The sequence below is a fragment of the Trachymyrmex septentrionalis genome, unplaced genomic scaffold (assembly GCF_001594115.1).
Source record: "Trachymyrmex septentrionalis isolate Tsep2-gDNA-1 unplaced genomic scaffold, Tsep1.0 scaffold129, whole genome shotgun sequence".
NCBI classification, from domain to species: Eukaryota; Metazoa; Arthropoda; class Insecta; order Hymenoptera; family Formicidae; genus Trachymyrmex; species Trachymyrmex septentrionalis.
This window is the reverse complement of record NW_017304428.1, coordinates 1,274,866-1,285,135: the sequence shown is the minus strand read 5'-3', so window position 1 is coordinate 1,285,135 and position 10,270 is coordinate 1,274,866. Positions and strand designations below refer to the sequence as shown.

At 29.1% G+C, this 10,270-nt stretch overlaps 1 protein-coding gene and 1 long non-coding RNA gene across 2 annotated transcripts in view; one reads left to right on the top strand and one right to left on the bottom strand.

Moving 5' to 3' along the window:
• The window catches only part of LOC108756595, a 23,274-nt gene extending 18,992 nt beyond the window's left edge, over nucleotides 1-4,282 (top strand). The window contains exon 3 of the long non-coding RNA XR_001939847.1: nucleotides 4,141-4,282. This is a non-coding gene — a long non-coding RNA (uncharacterized LOC108756595). The remainder of the gene's footprint in view (nucleotides 1-4,140) is intronic.
• The window catches only part of LOC108756594, a 135,863-nt gene that overhangs the window by 38,195 nt on the left and 87,398 nt on the right, over nucleotides 1-10,270 (bottom strand). The window lies entirely within an intron of this gene.

Here is a 10,270-nt window from a genome sequence, read left to right as displayed (position 1 = left end):
GCATCATTTCTAATATGACTGTTGAAACACTCATGTATATATTTTCCGATATATTTTCAAGAATAAATAAACGCGAGAATAACGTGAACGTGAATCCGCATAGAAGAAATAAAACGAAATATTGAGATGCATAGATGTAAAAAATACGTACAAACATTTTTACATATGAACGTGTTCGTCATCTCGATACATTTCGATATTCGATCACGATACATCCGCGCTCAGCGTTATTCACAACTCACGTTATTTGCAAATGTACTCCAACAATTCTGGCCGATGCGGATTATTCCGGGTCGATCGTCAACATTGTGAATATTCGCACTCGTTTCTACACTAGGTGAATCGTTCTAATTTTCGGCTCATTGGCTCATTACTGAAATTGCGACAGCCGTTTGGCATCGGAAACCGCGCGCACGATCGAGGAATATTGAGTTACGCTATAACTTTCTATCCTATTTCTGCAAAATTATCTGGATTATAAAATCATAATTTTTCCAAATTATTCTATTATATGATTTAATTCTATAGAATGTATTATATACATATATACAACTTAGATATTAACTTTAGAAGAAATTATTTGTACATTAATCTTAGTTAATCACTTATATACTTAGGGACAACTTATTATTTTAAGATAACATATTATTTTACGGATTTTGACTTAATTCAATCTAATCTGATATCCGAGAACACATCCAGGTTTAACTCACCGTTATTTGAGTTTAAACAACGATGGTCTCTTATAGCGGCTGTCTCTTATAGTGGCAGTATGGCAGTAAAATAGCAACGACAAGCAAAAAGCATCTTTTCTTGCGTTCAAATACATAAACCGTATTTGTAAATCGTTTGAATTGAAGTACTTTCTCGTGTCGCGCGAATACGTATATTGAGAAAAAAATGAGAATGCATAAGAGCTCGCTGATGCTGCTTTACCTCGTACTTTACGTTTTGTAAAGGAGCGAAATGGAATACATCAAATTTGCATGAGAATATATGTTACGAAATTCAATCCTTTTTTAGTCACAGAAAGCTTTTTTAGTCATCATCCATAAATGAACATGCCATTTGTTTAGAAAGATTTATGACAGATTTGTTTATACTTATTAAAAATGAAATATTTAATGGTAAAGAAAGTAAGTTCAATTCATTTTTTTTAATTTAGTATTATTTAATAAACTAAAATTCTTTTAACCCGATAATTAAAAAATTTTAAAAGTGCATAAAGTAAAAAGTTGATAAACATAAACAAAAGTAAAAGTAATGTTAATAATAAAAAAATTAATTGATTACAGCAAAAAATACACATTGATCAACTATTTGGTGTAGAAAAGAGTACACAGCATATGTGTTAGTACATTAATAAATAACGGAAAAATAATTTTTTAAAATATATGCTTAGAATAAAACTTTCGCATTAATTTCTATAAACATTTTATTACAAATTAAATTAAACAGCATCTGTGTTTTGCACGCAACTAAATATGTTTTATTTTCTCTATAAACTGTTTATTACAATAAACATCGGAAAAATTCGAAAGAATTCGTAAAAAAAGAATGTTATTACTACGTTATATATTAAATCTCTTTTCCTTGGAAATCTTAATATGAAAATGATAAATATTTTCGAAACTGTTTATTTTTATAGGTAGTTATTTTTATACCTTTGGTTTCAATATCATTTAGAATACACATTCGTTTTACAGTGCACAATTTTTTGCCCGTAAATTTTTACAGGCATTACGCCTTCTTTTTCTTTTATCTCCTTTTCCGTCCGGTTTTTAAGACTTTTTCTCATTCCATTCTGTTGGATGTTCAGGTTTATAGCGACCGTGTGGTTTATAGTAGGTAGTTGAAAGGTAATGCTACAACACAGTGATACGCGACATAACACGATTCCATAGAGTTCGTTAATGAGTCTTTCATCTAGATGTAACGAAATGTCAGCAATTAATTATAACGTTTAACTTGGTAACCTTTGTACGTTCTTTCCGTTCGAGGATTGCGAAGCGAGAAATGAATGGAGGTACGCGGTAGCAACGAGCATGTTCGCTGCAGATTGAATGTGTTGACGTTGGTTCTAAGCGTCGAAGTGAGAAAGCAGTGAGAGAAATAAAACACGGGAATGCGCAGAGGGTATGTACGTGGAAAATTCGAGAGAATGAGTAATCGCGTTAATTTAAATCATGGGTCAAGACGTTATTATGCATCTCACGTAGAGCGGCTTCTTGACTTTCATGTTTTGCTCCTGTGAAATGTGAAAACGATTAGTAAATACAAGCGCGGTGTAGTTTCTTTGAAACCCGAATGGAAATTGAGGGCACTGATGTAATTATCCCTCTCTAATTATTAATGTAAATTTTATAATATTATACATAGACAACAATTTTCAACAATAACAAATTATATGTTCAATTGGGAAATAATTATTATCATATCAGTTACATTAGCTTGAATTACCTATGATTAGAGAGATTTTTAAGCTTTAATTAACCAAATAGATAGACTTTGCTTTCGCGTTAAATATTAACTGCAATTAAGTTGCTTTCACATTTTTAAATCTAGTTAGTAAAACTAAAAAATGTCTCCAATCATGAGTTTCAAATTAATATTATTGCTATTATTTGTGAAAATTTTATGTTTTTATTCGTCAGAATTTATCTCGCATCAAAATAGAACTTTAATACGTATTTGTATATATCTGTTGGACAAACAATGCATAATAAATGGAACTTAGTAATCCAACCTTGTGTTACGTGAATTGCATCTAGTAGCGTAACACGGTATAGAAATGGTGTGTTTTTAGTTCATTAAAATAAATACAGAGTAATTGTTGAATGTAATAAAGTATTGTGAGTGTTTGTGAGTTTTTATTCTATCAATTTTTTAATAATATTTTCATTAAGACAGATACAGTACCATATAATACCTTTTAACTTTTTATTTGAATATGATAGTTATTTTTTAATTAAATTTCTTTTCTGCTTTGATAAATGAATTAGAATGGCTATATTTACTATATTTAAATCTTGTATAAATAACATATTAATAACGTATGTAAATTCCTGACACTGTGATGTAGCGTAATCTAAATATATATTTTGTACATATAACTAGTATATTTGCTCAGTTTGGTAAGACGGAAACCATAACACGGAATTATTCTGTCACCGTGGTACAATCAACATCAGCAACAATTGTGAGCATCACTAAAATGACAGTAATTTGCAATTTATAATGACAATAATTATCGTGAAATCAACATACAAATTGAACTCTGTAACAGCCAAATTAAATCATTTCAGCAGAATGTTTTCAATAATTTAGTAACTATTGAACAAGTATAGTCTTATAGTTTTTAAATTGCTAAGTTTAATTTGCTGAATTACCGAAATTTAATTATTGTGGATATCGCAATATCTTCGAGGTAAAATGCATTGAATCAAATAACAAGCATGCCACTAATTAGCACCCATAGCCATGCAAGTTCAATATCTATGCGCTGTACATGCTATGCATTCCGTGCATGCTATGTATTCCGCATTTCCTTTTGCCAGAGATTCAAAAGCAAATATCCCGCGACGCGAGAAACCCGATCTTGCTTGATCATCATGCTTTACGCTGAACAAGTAGTTCATTTATTGAGTAACAATGAACTTGTATTGACTGAACCATATAAATTATATTATTAGCGCGAGAGATCTTAAAGCATGATTTCTGACATTCTCTCATTTGCCGAATTTAAAATTATTATTACAATTAATACTTTTAAAGAATGTAATAAACAATTAATCTAAATAAAAGTTAAAATGCGCAAAAATTTATTTGAGAATTTGTTTCGTAAATTAAATATAACTGAATATTAATGACTTATTATGTGAAACGAAAAAGGACGGGGGGGGGAGAGAGAGAGAGAAAGAGAGAGAGAGAGAGAGATTCGTATTACAGATAAACTTTATTGCACATTGAAGAAATAATTGTAAAGTACACTATAGAAGCTTTTTTAAACATACTTTTTATTTTATGCTTTTTTAAACAAAGTTTAAAAAAACCGTTTTTTAACTTTGTAAACAATCAAGTCATTTTATTCGGGATGTGCACTCAAGAAATCAGTTTACTGACACATGCTTCGATTCCCAGGACACTTTCCGCTCTGGAAGACAAGATCAGGATTGCCTCCCATTGTGGCCACATGGAGCAAGCCCATTTGATTCAAGTACTTTAATAGAGAGAAAATGGCGCGTCGTGAACAGAAATACCGTCTGTGAATAGTCACGCTACTTGGAAATAATCAGAAAATTTAAATGGCTATGCGAACATTTTAAAAATAATTATTTGAAAGAATTTCTGTATACTTCTGGGATGATTACTTTAATTTTATTTTTTTCATTTCGATTTATTTTACAGTTATATTACAGTTCTACTTCGTACTGCAATAAAAATTTATACAAAAATTATTGTACAATGTTTTTGATATCAAAATCTGGGCATGAGATAATGAAAGAATTGTGTTTTATAGCGTTACATAGTCTTTTACTCCTAATTACAATTTTTTAGTATTATTTAACAAGAAATAGATTTAAAAATTTTAAAATGTCCATTGAATTTAAAAATTATAAATATTTTTTTGTGCGATATCTTTTTGCTTTCAACGCGTATTTTATTTGATGCTTTTTTTATCTTTTTTTTTTTAGAGGAAAACATAATTTAGGTAATATATAATGAGTATAAATAGCATGAAATTTATAATCTGATACATATATAATGTAGAAAATTTTTCTAGTTTTTTTTTGTATTTTAAAAGAGATGAAAGAAAGCGAGAGAATATCATTTTTTTTATTTTTACGCCGTCTTGCGTCAATTGAAAAATGAGCTAAGAAGGAAGAAGTGAATCAACGAACCGATGAAACGAGGAAACTCGTCCAATTTTGATGTAACGAAGCGAAAGAGGAAGTCCGTGGCTCGTAGCACAATCGCCCTTGCAACAAGTAATTCGAGAAACGATCGATGAAACCTACACCCTGGTAAAATATTCTCGATGCTCGTTTCGTGTTGGAGTTTTGCCCATTCGATCTCGATCTTGATAAACTAAGTTTTTGCGAAACTTATTGCCTCTTTCGCAGTGCAAGTTGTTTCTCTTTTTGGAGAATATATAGAATCGTCGTTGGAAAATTCTCTCAACATAGATTAAAAATGTTCTTCGATTTACGATATAAGAACTTCTAGTTCTTATAGTTAGTATCGTGTTACGGATATAAAAAAATACATTCTAAAAAGTATAATAATAGAACAAAAATCTAAAGAAAAAAGCATTCGTATATAAAGAGCACGCACATGTAATGTGTAATTTCACTTACTATAATTTTTGTAACGTGTATAAAGTAGAATCAAAATGATAGCAATAAAATATATTTTTGTCATTGCAAATAATATATGTTTTTACATATTTACGATAAAACTCAACGTTTATATTATACATATATATGAAATATAAATGTTTATAAAATTTACTTTTCTTATACTTAAATAGTATAAGTAGTTCTTAGTAGTTTTTAAGAGTATGTCACTTTTATTTTTTTTTGTATTTGATCACACAAATATTCAAATATTTTATTAGAGTTAATGGGATATATTTCACGTTTACAATTAATTTATAATTAAGAATGAAATAGATACTATTATTTCTTCTTATTCTAGATGAGGCATGCATTGTTATAACGTCAACTATTATTGATAATTAAAGCAAACAAGTTCCTTAACTAGTAACTGTGTATCGTTAGGTACACGATAATCTCTAATTAGTGCCACGTTAATTAGTACAACGTAATAACCAAATTAATAATATACCTTGTTGACAAATGGATATTATTTGTAAGTATCGACAGAGTTGTTGGTGTTTTGTTTTCTATCAGTAGTCGGATCACTCGATTGAGTGATTGATATAAAATATTTTTTAAAATCTACAAAATATATTTTATAATTAAATTTAAAATTAATTGATTATAAACTATACAAATGATTCCATTTTATAATACTAATTTCTAGAATTATATTTTTACATGTCATTTTTTGTTTTTCTTTAAAAAATACATTTTTATATTAACGTAATATTCATGTTTTATATTTTTGCTTTTTTGTCTAATTGATAAAAAATCCTAAGGTTTTAATGATGTCTTTGACATTTTAATGACGTAAAAATTGTCATTAAAATATTATTACGGTGTCATTTGACGTCACCTTGCTATTTAAAATATTATAGTTTATTATAGGGAATAGGAAGTTACTTTTTAAAAGTAACAAGTTATAGTTACTCGTTATCGAATAGAAAAAGAAATAAGTTACCGTTACCGATTTTTAGAAATAACTCGTTACATTTATTTGAGAAAATAACTTGTTACGTTTTCGTTTTTTAATATTGATAACCACCAATCTGCACAGCGGGCAGGTCTAGGAGTTTTCTAAGCTTTCTTAAGCGCTATGAGTGACTTGTGTTCAATCGAACCATGTCCAATCGTGTGCAAAGTAACGATAAAAGTAACTGTAAAATTCGTTACCAAGAAAATATAACTATGTTATCGTTACAGTTACGAAAAAAAAAACTTGTAACTGTAATTTCGTTACAAGTAACGAATTACTTCCATTCCTTGCTTTATTATAAGTTTGTAATAATTTTATAAAATGACTTTATTCTATACTCAAAACAATGATTATTTTATTATTATTGCACGGAATTATCAAAAAGTATAAACATTTAATCGAAAATATTTTGCATGACGGAAGAAAATATCACACTCATCTAGATTATTACGCTCTTGTGTATATATTATCTCAAATTTATAATTACCAACACATTTACCTGTGCACATTAGTTACTCGGTTGATTTCATCCTAATAATTTCTCCCAGCTGTATTAATAGCAAGTGCAATAACGCGATCGGTAAATAGAATTTTTTATTCAAAAACAAAACAATTTTATTGTTTCTGCAGAATAATTGTTTGTTTGAATAATTGTAAAGGCTTCTAATTGAGATTGCATTATTCTTCTGCAATTTGTAGTATGGCATGAAAATTAATTATGAAATTTGTAAGGATAGAAATAAAATTCACTTCGTAATAAATTAATTATCTCTTAGCTCATCTTGTCCTGAGATTTCCACCGCTTCTTAGTTCTTTTGTTTTGCACTGCGCTCACTTATTAGATTCCAATTCATAAGAGAAAATTGACGACGACCGATTAATTTTCTCATCGATATTCAATAACTTTTCTAAAATTAAAAGACATTTTTTTAATCCTTTCGCGCGTGATAATCATTATGTTTGCAGCAACGTTGTGTAGTTGCTTTTAATCTTTTTGCGCTTATATCTTTCTTTGACATTCGAGAAAATTACGTAATCTGCACGAATACTTCCATGTTATGTTTTGTGTCCGAAGTTACTTTGATCGATATAGAGGATACTTTGGTCAAGGTTCATAACTTTGTTTTAAACTTCAATGAGAAAGAGACTCGTGATTGATCCAAAGTAGAACGAGTTGCATTCAAATTGCCTTCTCTCAGCAAGCTCGTAAAAAGGAAAACGAATACAAAGTGGTAGAATTCTAATTTGGAATTTATTGTCGAGCTGTCGACTGTTTTTCTCCCAGTTTGCAAATAGCATTTTCATACATACAAAGTCGAGTTTTTAATTAATCAAGTTTGCTTTTAGCGTTTAGATAATTGATTTGCTTTGAAGGAACTCAATGTAAAGATCTAAATCTAATTGCATTAACTAGAACTCACAGGTACGATGTAAGATAAGATATAGTGTTATATTGACTAATTTGTCTCTCATGCAAAGCCATTTCGTGTAAATATAAGGAAAGATACATGTAATAAAACAACTATAATGACGAAATAATTCTTGTATTACATTCTCGGAAAAAAATGGAGAAAAGGAATATTAAGGAAAAATAATATTCGGCGCGCACATTGTGGCAACTCAAACGTGTTCCGAACACGCAAACCACAATCCGACAACCGCTTTATGTAATATGTGCGGTGACTGATTCGTTTATTCTAAAGATATTTCTTAAAATAAATATGAATAATCACGTAAATATGACAAATTTGATAATGAATATTTAATAATTGTTTGCAATTGTAGTATATGATAAAATATTTATCTATAATAAAATTATCTACATGATTACAAATTATTTCTATAGTAACATTATTAGTTTAACAATAAGATATTATTCAGGAAACATACATTTTATTCAAGTTGATATAAATATATTTTGGATATAAATTAGTATATGTGCATATATACAATTTAATGAAATGTCTACTATACAATATAAAATTGAATTAACAATGACAGAAATTTAAATTCGTGATTTGTTATAAAATCGCGGAAATTACTTTTTTAAATAGTACTTATATAAATTAACTGGGAGAGAGAGAGATTATACGGAAAATAAAAAATATTTTCAAAAAACGATGATGAAAACATAAAGACTTATAAAAAATTTCCCGTAAGCTATGGTAAGCTGTTAATATCTTTTTGTAAACATAATGAAGTACATAATGCAGCGAATACTGTATCTTGGTTAATAAGAATAGGTGAGAAGCGGTTGTACCTTTTATGAGAGCCGAGCTCGTTAACTCATAAGGCGTATGGCTGAGTAGATGCTACACTGTTTGGTAAATAGCGAACCTTGTTAATGTAAATGCTGCGACATTCTCCTATCTTTGTTAGAACTTTCTTTGGAATAATGACAAAGGAAGCAAATTCAGAGAGTTGTGCAATTCCGACCCGAATCGAATATACAATGTTGCAAATTAACATACTCGTTTATCAAACATGCACATCTCATCATACGCACAAGTTTAGTGAATGCTACATGATTATCAATGCATTACTTGAAATAAATAATCAAGATAGTAAAATATAAAATATAAAAAATATTAAAAGATATATTTATTAGAATTAAATAATGAAATGTTTTTACAGAAATTAGTTTTATTAGAACTCTATTATATTAATTTTGATAAAAACTCTAATTTATCTAACTTTATTAAGCGAATAAATTTTAATGCGATTTTCTTAGCTTTGTTATGTAAATGGGTTAACAAAGTTTATCTCTTCTTTTCTACAAAACAACATGCACGAGAATTGTAATTCAATTTAGGAATTTAAAGGCTTTGGAAATATAATGCGTCTTGTGAAGAGCTGCGATAAATATTTTTAGACAGTTATCAATACTAATAATCGGTTAGTATTAATAATAATAATAAATATAATAATAATAATAGTAATTACATCTATATTTTAATTCTGGAAAGAAAATTATTGAGATTGATATTTTTGATATAAAAATATAAAAATAAAAATATCTGTATTTTTAATTGTTTGTATGGATTACTTTTTCATACAATATAACGTAAATTTTATCAGTGAAACTGGCATGTCTCACAATGTAAAGTTCATCGAACTCTGGTTGTGTAGCTAATTACTAGTATTATGTAAATTTGTTGTTTATATCTCACTGTATAGTTAAACATATATTCTATAATAATCTAAATATTGTATCAGTACTCAAATTAACTCATATGTCGTAAATAATATTAGTCTAAAGCGCTTTAATATTTCTACAATAACATCAGTCATATCGTATAATTCCAAATTTTAATTAATATGAGTAAGTTTCTAATGTCATGAGATATGAGTTTTGCATTGAATAATACGCAGATGTATTTACGATTTCTCATTTGTAGAACAAATGAAGAATATTCATAAGCGTTTCTCTTGTTTCAAGAGAAGTAATGGTGACTGCGATGTAATTGAATAGTGACGTCCGCGCGATTAAGATTCTTCAGCAGATATTCGCTAAGGGTTGAAACGAATCGTTTTCGACACCGCAAACTGGCATGATGCGATCGTGGTGTGGGTGGGCGTAAATACGCGTTAATGTACGAGCATGAGGCGCATCCACCCAGTGATAGGAGTTATTCCTGTGGGAATACTACAAGCCACAAGTAGTAGTAGCTGTTATAGATCGGACATGCACTTCGAATTACTAACCATGATAAAATGTGTGTCGAGGAAAACTCGCTTTTCAACATAGTAAAACTTGGCATTTACGTATCGGATCGCTTCGACAATTCGTTGTCACGCGTTTCGACAGTCGTCTCAAGCTCGAGCTCGAGAATTGGTTTTTCTTGTTAAAGAAGGGAATAATCAATACTCGGAATTGTGTGAAAAATATATAAAAACAACATTTTTGCGGGAT